The sequence below is a fragment of the Chanodichthys erythropterus genome, chromosome 14, assembly GCF_024489055.1.
Source record: "Chanodichthys erythropterus isolate Z2021 chromosome 14, ASM2448905v1, whole genome shotgun sequence".
Classification (NCBI taxonomy): domain Eukaryota; kingdom Metazoa; phylum Chordata; class Actinopteri; order Cypriniformes; family Xenocyprididae; genus Chanodichthys; species Chanodichthys erythropterus.
Window position 1 is genome coordinate 41,815,190 of NC_090234.1, and position 20,726 is coordinate 41,835,915.

The window sequence follows — 20,726 nt, forward strand, 5'->3', positions numbered from 1 at the left end:
GCCAGCGGCCGTTGGACACAACTGCGCCGCAACAGAACGCTCGACTGGCGGGATCCTCGCGTACCCCCTGGCTAGCCCGCCGTCCAGGGAGGTGAAGGCGGACGAGGGACCAGGCCCTGTACGAGCCCCATGCGGAGCTTGCCAAGACCTGGTCACCTCATCGTGTACTTCCGGGAAGAAAGGCATTGGGGCGGGACGCTGGATTTGACCAGCGCGACCCCCCCCCCAAGTACCAATCGTCCAACCGAGATGGGCCGGGACAGGGTGGAGGGTTCCACTCAAGCCCGACGCACAAGGCGGCCCGGGAGAGCACAGCCGTGAGCTCGGGATCCGACTCGGGCAACGCTACCGTCCCGGGCGGCAGCGCGTCCGAATCCTCCCCCGAGGACTCAGGCTCACCTTCCGATGCAGCGATCGACATCCGATCCACCGCCGGCACACCAAAGGTAACGGCTGGACAGTCCGTAGAGGGCCCAGCGGAAACCAACGGTGGCACGATGGGTTGCGGTGCTGATGAGGCGGCAGGGGCCCGAGGAGCGTTTCCGCTCGGCGGGGAAGCCCTGACCGTAATCCTCAGGTACACCACTCCCTGACACACCGAGGAACCGGCCCAAATGGCTACACACGCACACACTCTTTGTGTTGCTGTGAAAACAGCAGTTTTCGAGCTTATAGCTCAGCTCCTCGGAGACTCGCGACCTCGCTGAACGTGCCCTTTCACCAGCACTGAAAGCTCGCTGTAAATCCTCTTCTGAGGCAATGTTTTAGAATAAAACAAACGAAGAAAGGAATCTTCTGAACAGGACACCAGTGAATGGCTCCGAAGCGAAAGACAGAGTGCGATTGCATCTGCTTCCTATTTATATACACCTGTCGGGGGCGGTGCGCATTATGCAAATATCGCACGCCAATTCCATTGGCTTGTTTTAGTTTACACGAAGATGATAGGGCTCTCTAAGCGATATCCCAATTCGTCGGTCACTACTGACGTACGTCGAACGTGACCGACTGAAAGGGAACACATTTTTATTCAAATTAGTCAAAATGGATTTATAGTGTTTTGGAGCCAAACTCTGAATACTCATCAAGTAGTTTATCAATCAATTATTCAAGTAAACAGTCAAAATAAACTTTTTTCGGAAAGACTCGGTACAGGGTATTTATCTTTTATAAATATGATAAAACTAAAGACTTTTCGGAGATACGAAGGATGCAATACTTAACCTCCCCCCCAACCAACCCCCAATTATGTTTCAGCATAAATGTGCATTGCTAGGCAGGTAATGAACACTTTAAATAACATTAATAAATAATGTCAGAAAGATATAAGCTCTGCTATTGTTCATAAATAAATACTAGAAGTGATGGTGTACAATGAAGACATTGTCATGTCACTGGAAACAGAGTCATCGGTGTCCCAATGTGTAGTGATCTAGGGTCCTTACTATCCTTACCAGTGCCCGAATTCATGTACACGACATACTGATTCACGACCTTGGGAGCTGATTGAGTCACACCCCTGGAGTGTGATATACTGGATTTGAAACGACATGAGGATTAGGATAAATCATAACAAACTTTTTAGTTTTTGTTTTACCATATTCAAATTTCAGCTCAGGATGCTTCCTCAGTGCTTGATTTACAGTAATATGAACAATGTTTTTGTTTCCGTATCAATCTCAGTGCGAGTCCTTATCTTTTTGAAGTACATGCAGCACTGAAAACAATCCTCTCTTATTTCGACAATACGAACCAAACTTGTCCAGGCTTTAGCTATGACTACAGTGTTTGAGGAGTCTTTTAGGATACAATAACTTTGTTTTTCATGCACTTTTATCTTTAAAACTTTGCAAACATTTTACATTCACAAACAGCTATATCATATTCAAAATAAGCATAATAGGGGCACTTTAAAAATCATATCATATAGACACAACCCTAATATTTGTATCTGTATATATTAGGGCTGGGACAATACATTGATTCTTGATTCGCAATCCAAAGAATCTGGATCGATCCTGATTTTTTTCTCTGTTGAATTAATTCTGAGCCTTAGTTTTTGGTGCTCTAGGCTACTTTTTACACTCAAATACTCACAAAGAAGACTGCTGAAGTAAAATTTAATTAACTATACTTGCACCTCAGCTCAGAATGCTTTTATGATGCAAGATTAATGCAAACACTGCACATACCCTTGTAATTCACACAATTCACTCAAACTTTTCAAACTTTATGAATGACAAGTGTGTGTGTGTGTAAAGGAACTTGAATCAAGCAGAGTGTGTGAATGTTTCTAAAGCATGTAGTGCCATTTGCTGTTAAAAACTAAGCTCAGAATTGATTTGAGAGAGAAACGCGATTGTGTTGCGAATTGATAATCAATTTATTGTCCCAGCCCTAGTTTATATATATATTAAAAAAAGGAAATTAACCAAAATGTGATAAATGTCCTAATAAATGTCTATGAGTAGTATTCTGTGGCACGTGTACATTCTGTGGCAAAAGTTGAATGAGAACATGAGGCACAAGGTTCAGTTCAATCTGTGAGCATTCAGGACACTACCTTTGACCCGTAACCTTTGGCCTAAAGCTCCAGAGAGACTCAATTGGAATCAGATCCAAGGAGGATTTTCCCATCATCCAAGCACACTGACCTGCACGTTCTGGTATTAAGAATGTTTATCTGTTTGCGTATTAGAGGGTAAAAGTCACTTTGTTGCCTTATTTCCCATCATTTGTGTTAAAGGGCTTTCCTGAATGCTCCCAATGGAGATTAAGCATTCAGACCAGATTTCAGTTTATGGTCTTTTGGCACGATTGACATTAATAGCAGGGATGCTTTCCATTTCTGTTCATTCTGTTCTAATACTAGACTGACCCTCTAAATACACATAAACCGCATCAGCAAAATATGTAAATGTAAAACATTCAGTGCACTGTGAATTCATAAAGCCGTGGGAATACAGAGTTTTAATTGACCATTTTTTAGACCCGGCATCACTGTATATGTGTGTGTGTGTGTGTAAAGGCAGGAACACACCAAGCCAATGGTCGGCCGTCGGGCAGTTTTTCTTTGTCGGCCGACTAAGTTTTCTCAGTGTGTTCTGCACCATCGGCTGAAGTTGGTCCTCGACGGCTTTTTTCGGCCGATTCGAAATGTTGAATCGCCGTCGGAGCTTGTTGGTCCTTCGGGCCATCTGATCATTCTGGGGTGCGTATCCCAAAAGCATCGTTAGCCAACTAACATCGCAAGTTCCGTCGTTACTTACATAGTTCAATGATTTGGTGTTTCCCGAAACCATCGTTCAAACTAACATTCGCAAACTGCATCGCAAACTTGTGTGGTTGGAGCGACAGCTCTCGAGCTGTGGTTAGAAGCATAGTTTCCTGTTTTTATGACATGTGGACTTAATAAATCATTATATTGATCAAAATAAGCAAGCTGACATTAAGTACAATGTATATCTTTTATTTCGAATATATACAAATGTCATTTATATATTTTAGTTTGTCAAGAGATTTAAAGCATCGTTTTTGAAGAGTGCGCATGTGCGTACGTGCTGTAGTACGTCAGAACAAGCATTAGATTAAATCTGGAAATAAAGCAAAATATCTGAGGAAAATGAGAATTAGTCCTCTAAAGCCATGCAAGTAATTTATAGCAGAAATTCTCCACCACCTGCATGACGTCATTCACAAACGTGGTTGAACGACAGTTTTGCGACAATACGGTTTCGGGAAACAGTCGTGACTAGCTAGTTGATTTGTTCAACGATACATCGTACTATGATAGTGAAGCAGCGAGTTACATCGTTGTTCAGGAGACGCACCCCTGATTGGCTGTTCAGCTACTGCCACCTACTGGTACGGAAAGGCATTTCATCCTGCGCAGGTGCAGAACGGACATGCTACTTGGCCGTTGGCTGTTTAGCGTTGGTTTGGTGTGTCAGGCCAACTTTGGAAACTGACGCTGCCGACGTGAGCCAACCCCGCAGTCTGCTTTCGCCGCCGCTAGTTCGTTGGCGTCGGCTTTGTGTGTTCCGGCCTTAATTCTGTACAGTTGTTGGCATGGCATTAACAGTACACACATAGATGCACATGGAGGTCTGGACTTCCTCACACTCTTTTTCACCAGCTCTCTCTTGCCCAGTCTGTTTTTGTGTCTTTGTGTTTACTGGCACCCATTAGGGGAAGTTGAGAGAATGAAGCTCACATTTACCTTTTAAAGCCAAAGACAGTGTCTGGGCAGAGATCTGGGTAGGTACCTCGCTACACAGCCGGCTGAGGTCACTCTCAGGTTCACATCTTCATGAAATTTATTTTCTCTACCCTTTGATCATGCTGAAATATGTTCTACCCTCAGCCAAAATGTCTAACCAAAGTATTGAATCTGATTTGTTGTGTCAGTTAGATGTCTCCTCACTGTCATGACATCACTAGCATGCTTCACATTACATGACCCGCTCACTGTTTACTTTGTATGGATCTGCACATCACCAGTGACGTTATTCTGTATTTGGTATCTCACATCTGCGCTTAGTATCCAAATGGCACAAGACTAACTGAGATGTCAAACAAATGAATAGAAATTTAAACAACAGTCCCAAGTCATTATATAGTAATTGTGTAATGCACACAAAAGGATTTGCATCTTGCAAATGCCAAGTCTCCTGTCATCAGCCTCCCTCTTTCATAAATACATTCACAGTCACTTGACGTTCCTAATGATGGGAAACAGTGAGGGTTGGTGAGAAGTACTCAGCAGCTCTACCTCTAAGCTGGGAGTGTGTCCAGCCATGCAATCTCTGATACTGCTTCTGTGAAAAGAAGACAGGCTTCTGTGCAAAAGACAGACTCAAATTGTGTAGAAAAAGTGTTTTAAAAAGAGATGGATGACTGTAAATCATTTAAACAGTGTAGATTATATTTGTGAGACAAGTTTATCAGTTTTTCTGACCCTGCATCCTAGCTTTACTCAAGTTTGACAACTTGATAGGAAAATAACAGCAATTCAAAGCCAATATAAACAAATATTTCAATCAATAATGAACATTCTGTCATCATTTACTCACCTTCATGTCAGTCCAAACCTGTATGACCTTCTTTTTTATCTGTGGAACACAAAAATTAATTCTAAAAATGGCCGTACAACTCAATTTTTAAAACTTAATAAAGCACACAAGAGTGTCAGCAAAAAAAAAAAAAAAAAAAAAAAAAAAGCTCCAGTCCAGTATGGGTCAGAAAAGCACCTTTGGCTAACTGGCATTAAAACAGAAGCAAGGTAGACATTTCCACCACCTGTTAAACTGGAGTGTGAAGCACTTTATTGAAAATCATGTGTTTGGAATGACATGAAGGCTAGTAAATTATGACAGGGTGTGAAATATTCTTTTAAATACCAGTATTACATTTGGTATAATGTTAGTATTGTTATGTTTTTAGTTACTGTAGAAAATAAAACCGTCAAAGAAACTAACAAAATCAAGCATCAAGCTTAAATATTCTAGTGAAGATCTGTGTAAGCACCGTACTAGGTTACATGAGAAGAATTGCTAATTCTCAAGCATTTAGTGTGAGACATGCTTTTAAGCTCTTTCTCACACTGTCATGCCACCCAATGAAATTTCATGCCAAATTACAAAACAACGCTAAATAAATCACTAAATCTGCTTATAGGACATGGTCCAGCACAAAATATTCTTTATTGGACTCCTCAAGATTCTGCACCAGTTTATTTCTGCACTCTGAAAAGTGACTACTTCATATCTAGCTGCCAATAGCCAGACGGAGAACATGAAGAAACATGGAGAACATGTGTTTGTGGCAGAGAAATGTTCTATTTGGCTGGTGAATTTTACCAGGCCAGGCAAGTGATAATTTTGTTGTGGATTAGTTGAATATGTGCTCTGATGCTTGAAGGATCTCTCTCAGTAACTTCACTTATAGAAGTGAAAACACATTTGTACGATAAAAAGACACGTTTAAAAATTGCCACAAAAAACAGAACAAATCATATTAAGAAATTAGCATAACCCAGTTTGTCTTGACCTTCAAATTTGTGTTTTATTTGATCTACTCACCACATCAGGTGCCAACAAGAGTGTGTTTAATACAGTTGAGTGATGCTTTCCACAGTGCATAACTTGCATTACAATTTCGCACATATTTCCATTTCACATCAGTTTGGCATAACTATTTATAACTGAACCAACATATAGTTACAACTTCAAAACGTGCATGCATTTTTTCATGCATCATACATTTTACACAAGTTATATTTAGGGATTCAAGCTCGTAGCACCAAAACCCTATTGTAATTGTTAAAATTTCTAAGGATCAGCATTCTCCCCTAAAAATTATTGGGCAGACCAAACCGTAAGTTGTAGAGACTTGAAACTTTGAGGGCTGGTAACATCGCTAATACATTAACTTCTAAACCGTTAGGCGTAGGCTCAAGTGTCTTATATTATTGAAATCCTTGGCTCAAGACAGACAAAATGCATGATGCATGAAATGCGGATTCAGTTGTCATAAAATATTTGGGTATTTGGGATTTTTTGAAAAACTTACCTTTGCGAACTAGTCCTAGGTTTTTGGCCTGATCAGAACCAAAGCAGTGCAGCAAGATTCTCTGGAGTCTGAGTGTCAATAATTATCAAAAAAAAAGAAAAAAAAAAAATGTTTGAAGTGGGCGGAGCCACTTTTACTAAAATGGCCATAACTTGTGAATGGAATGAGAACGGCAACCAATGAAGTTTGAGCAGCTATCAGACAAGGTAAACAGAGGCCGATCGGAATGAAACTCTGTGAGCATTTTCAAGAATTTTGAAAGAAATTGGCCACTAGGTGGTGTTAATGAGTTGTATGCTTCTGTAATGATGTGGTGTTTCACACATGCACACAATACTCATATCATTTGATAGATCTCCTCATGCCAAACAACTTTGCCTCAAGAACCACTGCTGTCAATCAAATATTTTTTTTAAATATTCACGATTATGTAAAAAAACTATTTTTCCAAACTAGTCCTAGGTTTGCTCAACCTCAATCAAATCAGTGCAGCACAATTCTCTGTACTCTCTAGGTCAATAACTATTAAAAAAAGTTTAACTTTACCCTTTGGGTAGCTATAACAGGGTCAATAAAAATAGGCATGGCCAAGTGCACGCAAAAGCTTATAACTCCTAAACAGAAACTCAAAACTTTACGAAAATAGGTGAGCATATTCGACATATGATTCTAAACGATCATGCACACTTTTACAGAGATCTGACCATAGGTGGAGGTATAACTGTTAAAAAGCTTTAAAAACCATTTAAACCATATTTAAACCATGTTAAAAAAACATTGCCTGTATTGGCTGTAAATGGTGTTTCCCATCTATGATCTAAGTGGTTACATGCTTGCTAAATGAAACATAATACCTTTTGTTTAAGGCCTCCAAACTCTGATAATTGCTGCTTGTAGCTATATTAACAGTATTATTGGGATCTTAATAAAGTGGCAATAAAGGAGAAAATAAACAAATGTATTGAGTGGACATGTAATATTAGCTAGCTAGATAACTAGCATATAGAACATTTAAAGGGATGGTTCACCCAAAATTAAAATTCTCTCATCATTTAGTCAGCCTCATGCCATGTATATATATATATATGACTTTCTTCCATCAGATATACACACTTTTTTATTAAAGGTGAATGGGTGCTGTTTGGTTGACACTTGAAAAAACACACACAGTGATCATATTGGTAATCAATACAACCCCAGTGAATTAATGAGACACATGTGATGCTAGTGTGTTGTGAAGTTCACATGAGAAGTGGCGTTACTTTTCATGTGAACTTCACAATGCACTTGTGTCACGTGTCACAACGTCCTTCATGAATGCTTGTATTACAGTAGACCGGAACCAATGTTTTATAGTTAAAAAGGTTAAAAATATTAGTAATTTTCTTAGTTTCACTTCAGAAGACATTGATTTGTTTACCAGGGATGTACGAATTACCATGTGGTTTTTCATGCGTCAACCGAGTGGCACCCATCCATATCCGAAGAAAGAAAGTCATATACATTGGGGATGAAATGGGGGTGCGTAAATGATGAGAGAATTTTCATTTTTGGGTGAATGATTTCTTTAATATGAACAGTTTCTAAAAAGTGCATCTAGTTCAACTTTGGGGAATATTTGGCTAATTTTCAAATAAGACAAGTTAAAAATGAATTCCTGGATCCTTATAACTCACAATAGTGGTGTGTCAATGATTCAGCCCATGTCATCAAAATATCACTATAGCCAGGCAACCAAGCTTGGCAACCCTGACATGAGGTATTTCTGCTCAGTTGTCCGAAGGTCCAGTTTCCCAGTAGAAGTATTTCTGCTAAGAAAAAAAATATATATATATATTAGAGGGAACATTACAGACCCAACCCAGCGCTATGAGACCCTTTGCACCTGCTCGAGTGATTCACGTTAGCACATGATGATGATATCACATGTAATCTCATTATGGGTAGTATATTATTTTTGCAGTTAATTTTGTTCTGGTCCTGCCAGAGACTGTGTGAAAACAAATAGGGCAAGTATAGACACCTGGAGTGCCGTCTTCTCATTCACTTTTATTGTAATCAGGATAGATGAGTCATATCATCCTTGTCTAACGCACATGTTCTTAGTTTAAAAACATCTAAAATGCATTAGCCTGCTAGCAGTTACTCATCCATATCTGTAGTGAGTGATGGAATGTTATAGGTTTAATATAAGCTAGGCGCTATTTCTGTCTCCATGCTGGCTGTATTACTTTCAATAGAATTATATGGGTCAAGGCAATGCACTGTTCACTTTGTTCGTTTCCCACAGCAGTGTTGTGGCCTCTGAGAGCTCTTGTGACTAATTTGATCCAGGACTGGATCTACTTACTACTGCTTGGAATTCTGCCTTAGAAACATAATATTACACAATCAAGTGGGTGAGGACATTGAAATTATCATGGATTGCTGAGAAATTCTCATCCTCTTATGGGTTGGAATGTGTTTCGAAAACTTGTGGGAAAAAAATCCACTAAAGAAATTCTTGAAATTTTCTTCAAACATTCTCGTTTTGTGTTCCAGTGAAGAGTGAATAAGGGTGAATAAATGATGACAGGATTTTTTTTTTTTTTTTTTTTTTTTTTTGTGAACTATTCCTTCAGATATCTGGTAATTTCTGACACTTTCAGTGGAATTTTTTTTTCTGAGACCTTCCTGAACCTGCATTCCTACAGTAGTTTGTAGTGATGATGAGCTTCCTGCTTTTACTCTCCAGAGTGCTTCCTGTTTCCTGAGTCAACCTCTCTGAGTAGAGCTACTGTTTGTAGCTGATTCAAAAACACATGACCTTATGCGATGCGCATTGCTCACCTCTGCAATGCTACATTTACTTGAACAAAAATACAGTAAAAACAGTAATTAGGAAAAATTAACACAATTTCAAAAACTATTTTCTGTTTTAAAATATTTCAAAATATATTCCTGTGATGGCAAAGCTAAATTTACAGCATCATTACTCCTTCAGTCTTCAGTGTCACATGATCCTTCAGAAATCATTCTGATTTGGTGCTCAAGAAACATCATTATTATCAAATGAATTTCAGGAACAAGAACAGCATTTATTTGAAATATAAATCTTTTGTAACATTATACTGTACATGTCTTTACTGTCACTTTTGATCAATTTAAAGGGTTAGTTCACCCAAAAATGAAAATTCCTCACCCTTCCAATCCCGTAAGACCTTTGTTCATCTTCAGAATACAAATTAAAGATATTTTTGATAAAATCTGATGGCTCTGCATTGACAGCAAGATAATTAACACTTTAAGATGCCCAGAAGGCTACTAAAATCATATTTAAACAGTCCATGTGACTACAGTGGTTCAACCTTAATGTTAATGAAGATAACAACTTTATTCAATAATATTTAGTGATGGGTGATTTCACTGCTTCATGAAGCTTCAAAGCTTTACGAATCTTTTGTTTCGAATCAGTGGTTTGGAGCGCATATCAAACTGCCAAAGTCACGTAATTCAGTAAACGAGGCTTTGTTATGTCATAAGTGTTTTGAAACATTTAGAAATTTCAATGGTTTATATGACTTCGGCAGTTTGATACACACACTGAACCACTGATTCGAAACAAAAGATTCGTAAAGCTTCGAAGCTTCATGAAGCAGTGTTTTGAAATTGCCCATCACTAGACATTGTGGAATAAAGTCATTATTTTGTTTTTTTGGTGCACAAAAAGTATTCTCGTCACTTCATAACATTAATGTTGAACCACTGTAGTCACTTGAACTGTTTTAAATATATGTCTTTAGTGGCTTTCTGGGGATTTAAAAGTATTAATTATTTTGCTGGCAATGCAGGCCTCACTGAGCCATCGGATTTGATCAAAAATATCTTATTTTGTGTTATGAAGACAAATGAAGGTCTTATGGGTGTGGAACGATATGAGGGTGAGTAATTAATGACAGAATTTTCATTTTTGGGTGAACTAACCCTTTAATGCAACCAGACTGAATAAAACTATTAATTTCTTAAAAAAAAAAAAAACAGCAAACAAACTAAAGGTAGTACAATACATGTTTTTTCTCCATTGTCTGCTATTTGACATTACTCTTACAACCAACAACATCATTTATCTCCAGACCATTTTAAACATCTGCTCTAAATTCACTGTAGTTAGCCTATGAAGTCCAGTTTCATATTTCATACTATGAAGAGCGGACCAGAAGAAAGGCCCAGGGCATTATGAGGGATGGCTCACATGTTCTTCACCACTGGGTCCAGCTGTTTCCTCTCTTGCGTTGCCCACATTTACCACAATGTTGTACTAACTACAGTGCATCATTCATAACAGAGGCTATAACAATCAAAGATGAAAGCTCTGAGTTGTTTGAGGAGATCATATTACCTATGTACTTCCCCTATCAAATCTTGTTTTCAGATAAATACCATGAAATTGATTTTTTTTATACCGATAAGTTTGTTTTTTGTTTTTTTGTTTTTAAATAAGTTATACAAACAAAAGATCAGTACAGTTTATATTAGTACTTGAATATTCTGCCTTCATGCAGTGAATGAACACCAGAAAATATAGTTTCTGATAGCTCAAGGTTCAAGGATTCAACTATGCATTCAAACATACAGTGCATTTTTTCAGCCAGTATTATCCTTCTATGCATCTTGCTTAGTTGCAAACACAAACATTAACTTAAAAGACTGCCTCTTAATTTACTGCTATCCCATCTCCTCATCTCTTCCGCGCCTCCTGTTTTTTCCTGCAGATTGTTGGGTGATGAGGTAATGGAGGAGGTGAGGAGACCCTTAACCCTTCAAATTGTGGCATCACTGTTACACTCAGTGAAGACATGGGGGGTTTGCATTGGAAGATGGGAAACATGGAAAGTTCAAGAAGGATTGAATTTTGTTAAGCCCGACAGAGTCAGCAGATTAAATAACAGAATTTAAACTAATTTATCTTGGAGAGACATGCAGTGAAATGAAAGGAATGACAAAACAAAAGACAGGAGATTTATGCGGAGAGGAAGTGATGGTGTGAGGCAGAAGCAGAGGGTGAGAGAAACAGGAAATGACCTATAGGTTTTACGTCTCCACTCTGAACTGGAGAACCCTGGGAGAGTTTCACTCTCACCTGGCACACCCAGGGGCTGTCAGTGACTAATGGCTAATTGCTCATTTCCTCCGCACACAAATGTACACTTAGGGGCATGTCTGTTTGTATTTTTCTAAATACATTAAGGGCCATTCAGCTGCACTCTCCTCTTCCCTATTTCTGACTCTTGTCTTCCGTCTTTACACATAGTTGAACTTTAAAGGAATATCTCACCAAAAATAAAAAATAAAAATATATTTTCTGTCAAATTTATTTACCCTCCCTCCTGACACTTCAAACTGAATTTATTTATTCTGTGCAACACAAACTGAAATGTTGAAGAATAATCTGTTTAGCTTTTACATATAATGGAAGTGAATGGAGACTTGACCTGTCACTGTGCACTGTAAAGTCTTCTGAAGCCATATAATAGTTGAAGTTGTGTGAAGATAGACAGTCATTATTCACTGAAAATTCACTTAAATGTGGTACCTTTAGTTGTGCCATGCCAGGTTGGATGTCAAAACCGAGTTAAATTTGAGTTTGTTTGTTCAGCACACAGTGGTATTGTAAGGTTTAAGTAGATTTGGATTATAGTGCACATAGACCATGTTTATGATTCTATGGCACCTTTTTGACATTTTGTCCCCAAAAAGTCCCCATTCACTTTCATTATATGGAAAAGACTGGCCAGGATATTCTTTTATATTTTGTCATCATGAAAAACAAAAATCAAACAAACAAAAAGAACATGGTAAATATCAAAAATAACAAAAAGTTTGGAATTAAGAATGACACAAGGGTGAATATGTTTATTAACTCGATGATTCACCCAAAAATGAAGATTTTGACATCATTTACTCACTAAACAGAAATTATTCACATCAACTCATATTTTTTGTGTATTGTCAGATCTAAGTTGGGCCACTCACTCCTCATTAGCATCTGCATTGGTAGGATGGGACAGGACAGAAATAAGTACTGAGTAACGTGATCAGAAGGCTGAAGGACGTTTGATCTTAAAGCAGTGCCAGATGATGGTGAACAAAAAAAAAAAAAAAAAAAAAAAAAAGTTTTACATACCCTAAATCTACCTTTGTAGAGTTAATCAGAGACATTGGCTTCATCTGACTGCGTTTATGCAGGTGCATGGAAGGTTACGGCTACACAAACACACACTTGTACGCTTTCACGCTAATCTACGATTGATAGGACTTGGGCCAAGAACCTTTTCATCTGAGTGCATTTGCTGTATAGTGTGCCAGAAATTCATCTCAGATTTAAGTACTGCAGATTGCCAGTGCACATGCTTGTCTATCATCATTACTGGCTCATTTCACCAAATGTACAGCTTATAAAGATTGTTGCCAGTTCCATTACTGCCCAGGCCTCATGATGTATGCATTACCATTTAAAAGTTTAATAAGGTTGGTAAGATTTTTTTTATTATTTTTGAAAGAAGCCTCATATGCTCACCAAGGCTTTGGTAAAAATAAATAAATAAATAAATAAATAAACAGTAATGTTGAGAAATATACATTTAAAATGACTTTATTTTGATGAAAAGAAAGTTCAAAGGAACACAATGTATTTGAAATAGATATGTTTCGTAACATTTTGTCTTTACTGTAACTTGTGATCAATTTAATGCATCCTTGCTGCAAAAGTATAAATTTCTTAAAAAACAACTTACCAACCAAACTTTTGCGTGTTACTGTCAGAATAAAGAAATAAAGATACAAGTTTTAGAAATACTGTTTAAAAAATGTTATGTTCTGCCATAAGGGAGAAAAATGCAGCCCAAACCCTTTAAAGTAAAAGTTCTAGAACCTTAAAGGGTTCTGTCAGACGCTTCATATAAAGAATTATTTAGGGGTTCCCATCATGGGATCATTTTATGGATTTAGTTTTATTTCTTTAATTCATTTTGTTTTCATTTAAATTTAAATGTAAATTTTTTTTATGGAATAAACAGCTCTGAAAAGTTTTACATGTTTTAAGTGTTCTTTAAAATTGAGTCAAGAACCTTAGGGTTCTATATAGAACACCAGCCTAAGAGAGACCACTAGTGAAAGATATTACTATATTACTATATTTATGTAAGTCTTCTGGTTTTAATGGGCACAGCAGGTTGGATTTCCCCTGTTTAGCAGAACAGAAAATGGGTCAAGTAATCAGGAAGACACATAGTAGGGGATAGGGCGTTTGATGGCCAGCAGGGAATTGACCTGGTTGCTGTTGACGGCCCAGGAAATAACAAAATCTCATGTATTTGATCTGTTATACCTTAAAGGCTTTGCATGTGGGCACAAATGCAAAGCTTTTTCTGAAAAAGAAGAAAAAATACAGCTAGGCTGTGGCCATGGTGAAATGTTATCTTAGTAAACTTTGTTATATTTTCAATGACTGTGACTTGCAGATAGACTAAGCCAGATACGTTAATGCTTTATTTTGCTAAAAACTATCAACAGATAATGTGTCCGCACAAAGCATATCAAGGACACGTAGGGGTGAAAACCTGCACTGGAAGGCATTACGCGGGATGTTTATATTTACTTTAAAAAACAACAGCGATATGATTTCCTGGGTCATTGCTAGTTTGTTGCTATGTATTTGCAAAGGGTTTTAGGGTGATTGTTAGGATGTTGCTACCGTGCTGTGGAGAGTAGGACATTATGTATTTTGGGGATGTATATAATATATTTGGCAGAAAAGTGTGAGTAAATGTGGCTCTTGAGAAAGAAGGGATTTGCTGGATAATAAAACTGCTAAATAATAAGCTACTTAAATCTCTATGGGCTATATATCTGTAAGGACTTGTAGTGCATTGTTTGGAGAATACTCTTCTGAGTTACTTTCCTCTTTAGCCAAAATCTCACTGCAAGGCAGTAAGAATAGCATGACTATGCTGGTCCACCATCTAGACCAGCTCTAACCAGCATAATCTAGCCTGGACAGACATGGAATTTGTGCTGTTTATGCTGGATTTTTCAGCAGGGAAATCATGATGAAGAACATGATCATTTGAAACAAACTTGTGTAGTTCATTCAGCTTGAGTCATTAAAACGGCTATCATTAAAACAATTACTTGTTTATTATTTCAAATTCTACAGCCTGTGAATCGTGTCCAATTACATTTTACATTTCAGGTCCAACAAACATTTTAGCCTGTATAAACATGACCCATTTGTTACATTTATTGTGTCATTTAATGTTGGTCTTTTCATTTTAGGCTCAGTAGACATTCAACAAAATCTATTTTAGTTGGTCTATCAGTCAAGTTCTTTTTCCATGGTATTAAAACATTCCTCATGCCCCATTTCCATGGTAATAAGTTAAGAGTTAAGAAATGTTTTTAAAATGCTCCCTTGAGTTTTTTTTTTTTTTTTTAAATGAATTGTTTGTCATATATTATATCTAATTTCCTGAGAGATGTCTTATGTTTCTGGAACCACTTGTTTTTTCCACCATGGGAAATATCAACTACATTAGCAAAGTGCCCCCCAACCCCAACCTCACTACTGCTGTTACTGTAGCAGATAAATTTAGGTTCATAAATATCAATTCAGTTCTCACAGTTGTCACACTTCATATTCAGCCAAGACAGTATTTTCTTGAGTGCCAACATCTGAAGTTGCTGTCCCCGACACATCAGCACCCTTAAGGCCCCGATATACTCACGCAAAGTTCTTTTTCAGTCTTTGCTCAGAGGTAAAAAGAAGTTCGAACTACATGACCAGCGGTATACTTTTAGCAAATATACAACGCTGCATCCACACTGCTGAAAGCACCGTTTTCATTGAGAAACCGTTTTCATTTCACAACATTGAGAAAAAAAGAAAAAAAAAAATCAAGCTTAAGAAAAGCAGTACAAAAGTGTTTACCAACCGTAGCGAACTTTTCCAGAAAGTTCGCTTTGGCAATCTATTTCGAAAGGGTATACACTGATATATCATTTAAAATAAATAGTGCAATATTCCATAAAACAGGAATTGTCATTTTTGATTTCATGGTGACTTTAACACAGAGACAGAATCACTGGCACACAACTAATCAGAGAACATTTATATTTACTTGAAACCTTTTCTGAGAAAAGGTGTCTGCAATTTCACTTACCACTTTAAAGGACAAACAGTACCTACTGCAAAAAAAGCATAGCTTCATACTTGTGTTACGTTTGCTGGTGTAGAGATGAGGCAGATACGGATTTCCACAATACATTCAATACTTTAATATAAACGAAGGCAGAGAACACCATACAAACACTAACATAAACAGAGAACGGACGAGGAGTGAAGGGAGTGAGTGCAATATATGGGGAGTGCTGACAATAGAGTCCAGGTGCAGGTGATGAGTGACGATGAGGAGCTGACGAGGGAAGGGAGTGCAGGTGTGGAGAACAGAAGGATCTTGGGAAATAGAGTCCAGGGGAACACGGGATCTGTAACAGTACCTCCCCCTCCCGGTAGGCGCGTCCTCGCGCCGTAGATGTAACAACCGGGAGGGGGGCGGGCGCCCTGGAGACCTCAAACCGGAGCAGGGGGAGGAGTAGACTGGAGTGGAGGTCTCCAGGGCAGGCTCAAAAGCCATGGCGGGTCAGGAGCCGTGGGCAGCCATGGCGGGTCAGGAGCCGTGGGCAGCCATGGCGGGTCAGGAGCCGTGGGCAGCCATGGCGGGTCAGGGGCCGAGGGCAGTCATGGCGGGTCAGGGGCCGAGGGCAGTCATGCAGGGTCAGGGGCCGAAGCCTTCGAGGCGTTGAGCCCAGGCGGCGGTGAGGGACCGGCGGGTGATGGCCGAACTGTAGGCTCCGCCGACCGAAGCGCAGCCGGGGCTCCAGAAGGCCGCAGTGGAAGCAGGAGGACAGCCAACAAAACGAACACCGGGGGGAGTGAGGAGGCCAACTGGAACTGAGGGACGGAGTGACGGAGCGGAGACGGAGGAGTGTAGTCCAGAGGGGAGGGCAGGCCGACGAGTGAACAAGGTGTGAGTGGAGGCAGGATGGATACTGGTGAAGCTGGTGGACTGATGGACAACGGTGGAGCAGAGGGAGGTTGGAGCCGGGGTGAAGGTAATCGCCCAGAGGTCCGAGGTGGAGATCTGGGCGAGGGGGCTTGAGGTGAAGGTTCAGTGAAGAAACACATGGGAGGCGGGAGAGGGAGGCCGGGAGGGAACACAGTCCTTACAAAGTTCATAACAAAGGGCTCGGTGGTGGCAGGAGCGGCAGGAGCGGCAGGCTCGGCGGCGGCGGCTGGAGCGGCAGGCTCGGCGGCGGCGGCTGGAGCGGCAGGCTCGGCGGCGGCGGCTGGAGCGGCAGGCTCGGCGGCGGCGGCTGGAGCGGCAGGAGCGGCAGGCTCGGCGGCGGCGGCTGGAGCGGCAGGAGCGGCAGGCTCGGCGGCGGCGGCTGGAGCGGCAGGAGCGGCAGGCTCGGCGGCTGGGGCGGCAGGAGCGGCAGGCTCGGCGGCGGCGGCTGGAGCGGCTGGAGCGGCAGGAGCGGCAGGCTCGGCGGCGGCGGCTGGAGCGGCTGGAGCGGCAGGCTCGGCGGCGGCGGCTGGAGAACTTGGCTCGGCGGCGGCGGCTGGAGAACTTGGCTCGGCGGCGGAGGCTGGAGAACTTGGCTCGGCGGCGGAGGCTGGAGAACTTGGCTCGGCGGCGGAGGCTGGAGAACTTGGCTCGGCGGCGGAGGCTGGAGAACTTGGCTCGGCGGCGGAGGCTGGAGAACTTGGCTCGGCGGCGGAGGCTGGAGAACTTGGCTCGGCGGCGGAGGCTGGAGAACTTGGCTCGGCGGCGGAGGCTGGAGAACTTGGCTCGGCGGCGGAGGCTGGAGAACTTGGCTCGGCGGAGACTGGGGTTGAGGGCCATTTCATCCCCTCAAATACAATTAAAATCCCCACAGGCACTGGAGCTGGCTCTGTGGGGACTGGAGCTGGCTCTTGAGATACTGGAGCGGGCTCTGGAGATACTGGAGCGGGCTCTGGAGATACTGGAGCGGGCTCTGGAGATACTGGAGCGGGCTCTGGAGACACTGGAGCGGGCTCTGGAGACACTGGAGCGGGCCCTGGAGCAGGTTTTTTCCTCCTCTTCCGCTTTCCGGACCCAGCAGGAGAGTCTGGATCCAACGTGGGGCAGGAAGGACGTTCACTGGAGGGGTAAGCGGAGGAATACGGAGGCTGACTAACTGGCCCAGCCGACCGTGTTTCTGGACGGACTGGAGACCAACACTCATCCACATAGAATTTGGAATTATTCAAAAACAAAATAAAATTGATAGTTTCACTTAAGGAGAGACGATAATCAGGTTCATGGAGACGGAGAGTGTTGTCATCCAGACCGTCCAAAAACAGGGCGATTAAATTAGCATCGGGCCAGTCAGTCAGATAAGCCAGCTCAACGAACTCCTCCACATACCTCTCCAGTGAACGACCAACCTGAAGAAGCCCGATGAGGCGATCGCCAGCAGAAAGGTGAGTGAGAGGCGTTGGAGGAGCGGTAGCCAGGGAGCCGGGGAGTGTCTCCATATTTCTTGACTGTGGAAATCCGGTCGGTTTAGGTCCGTTCTTCTGTTACGTTTGCTGGTGTAGAGATGAGGCAGATACGGATTTCCACAATACATTCAATACTTTAATATAAACGAAGGCAGAGAACACCATACAAACACTAACACAAACAGAGAACGGACGAGGAGTGAAGGGAGTGAGTGCAATATATGGGGAGTGCTGACAATAGAGTCCAGGTGCAGGTGATGAGTGACGATGAGGAGCTGACGAGGGAAGTGAGTGCAGGTGTGGAGAACAGAAGGATCTTGGGAAATAGAGTCCAGGGGAACACGGGATCTGTAACAACTTGCTCTGCTTAAACAGTAGCCAGGCCTTATCAATGAGGTCAGGTAGCATAGTACTTGACTTCCAGAGTCACAGAACACCTCACGAACATGGCTTATCTTTGTTTGACTGATGAGGACCTCTATGTTGTGGCCTGCCCTCTTCAAACCTAAAACTACAAGTTTTTCTTGGCTGTAATCTGGCACCTTTTTTTTGTTTTTAGTTAATCACTTTTGAACCTCTTCTCATTATCTGTCAAAATAGGTGTGATTTATGGGAGGACAGGTGGGCGGCAGGTCCTGGAAAATTTCCCCAAGACTTGAAAGTTCCTCTATTAAAGGAATAGTTCACCCAAAAATGAAAATTCTGTCATCATTTACTCACCCTCAAGTAGTTCCAAACCTGTATGCATTTCTTTGTTCTGCTGAACACAAAGGAAGATATTTGGCAGAATGTCAGTAACCAAACAGATCCCAACCCCCCCCCCCCCCCCCATTTACTACCATAGTATTTATTTTTCCTACTATGGTAGTAAATGGGTAAGTCCAAGTTCTTCTCAACCTCTATGCTATTGAGTCGTTGATGTTGTTGAATGGCGCTTAAATTACGTCACTGTTGACCTGCTTATGTCACATCAAAGTTCCTACTTGCTTTGCGAATGCAACCAATAAAATGACCCTAGTGGCACATTACATTCGCGGGGGACCGCCCTGGTGGCTAGTTCCTATAACTGAGTTCCTATAACAGGGGTCAGCAATTAAGTTTGACATCAGACCAAAAAAAATTTTTTGCCACTAGTTGGTGGGCCATGAACATAGTCAAATGATGAATGAAATTAATTGATGAAAAATGTAACTAGAATTGCCTGTGACAAACTGTTAGTGTCTTTTGTAACTGGTAGTGAGCTGTTACTCTGTGTTAAATCCTGTAGGACAGTCAATTAAAAAAGCCACATTTGTGTGGCGGTGTTTGTGTTTTACACTCGATAAATTAATAAAGCAGAGTAGTGACACATAACCTGGTAAGTATCTTCATTCACCAAATTGCAACACAGACCACCTTGCTAGAACCCATTATAATCAGTGATATTGTCTACACTGGATACAATGCGACACAACACAACAAATTCCCGACAGTAAACAGATTCCACGTTCTATTTCTGACATAGTCCAAGTGCTTTGCAACGGTTAGTTTGTCGAGTTCAGAGTAGACAGCTTTTAGCTGTTGTAGCGCGGCACAAAAAAAGTCACGTCTGGTGTAAACACGGTGATAATATTAGATGGCACCACGAGACAAAGCTCTATTTCAGAACCAGCCGCTATCAAAATAATCTGGCCACAGGCACGGACCAGATATTATTGCTGGTGGGCCAGTTTTGGCCCGCAGGCTGCCTATTGCCAACCACTGTCCTATAACTAAAGCCCTTATAGAACCTTTATTTTTAAGAGTGAATACAGAGCTTTAGCGAAGGGTGGATAAATGACTTTGTGTTCACTGTAGACTATCTTAGACCTCCATACTTACCATGCAAAGCTCAATCAGTGGCTTCATCAAGTCTCTTTCTCAAATAATCATCACACTACCCAGATGCCACTACTAATCTGGAATGTTGTTTGATGCTCTGTTGATGTGGATGTGCTTTGTTTGAATGACATCCAGTACATAGTATTGTCTTTGATCAGACAGAGTGCATCCTTGATGTTCTCCTCCTTCACTCTTAACAGGGTCTCAGATCAGTTGGCTGACTGTGGATTAGGGTCAGGGGGTTTAAGTGTGCATGAGACAGCAGGGCGTCTGTGTATCATTCTTTCCCATCAGAGTAGAACACGATTTGTTCACTGGATTTAAGCTCTTACCCACACAAATCTCTAGACATGAACACAAACACAATATTGTTTCATTGTCCTTTTTTCATTAAAACTGCACTGAAAAAAAGATATAATTTGATCAACATTAATTGCATTTGCAGTGTACTTTTAAATTTGAAGTAGAAAGATCTGCAGATAAGAGGGATGACTACAAATCACACATCTAATATCACAGTTCTATTAAAGTACAGCATGTACAAAGGATTTATTATTAGTATTATTATTTATTTGTTTATAATATGGTTATAAGTACATCAGGCAAATGTTTTATGAAGTACAGTTTGACTAAAGTATGTTTCAGCTCCTGAATAAATTCGGATCAAGTTAGTGAACAACAAATATATTAAACTAAAAACAGCATGTGGTGTTGAGAGCACTGGGTGGCGCTG

General features: G+C 41.0%; 1 protein-coding gene across 3 annotated transcripts in view; it reads left to right on the top strand.

The window, feature by feature from the left end:
• Positions 1-20,726, top strand: part of col4a2 (collagen, type IV, alpha 2) — a 141,692-nt gene that overhangs the window by 86,950 nt on the left and 34,016 nt on the right. The gene's annotated exons all lie outside the window — the stretch shown is intronic.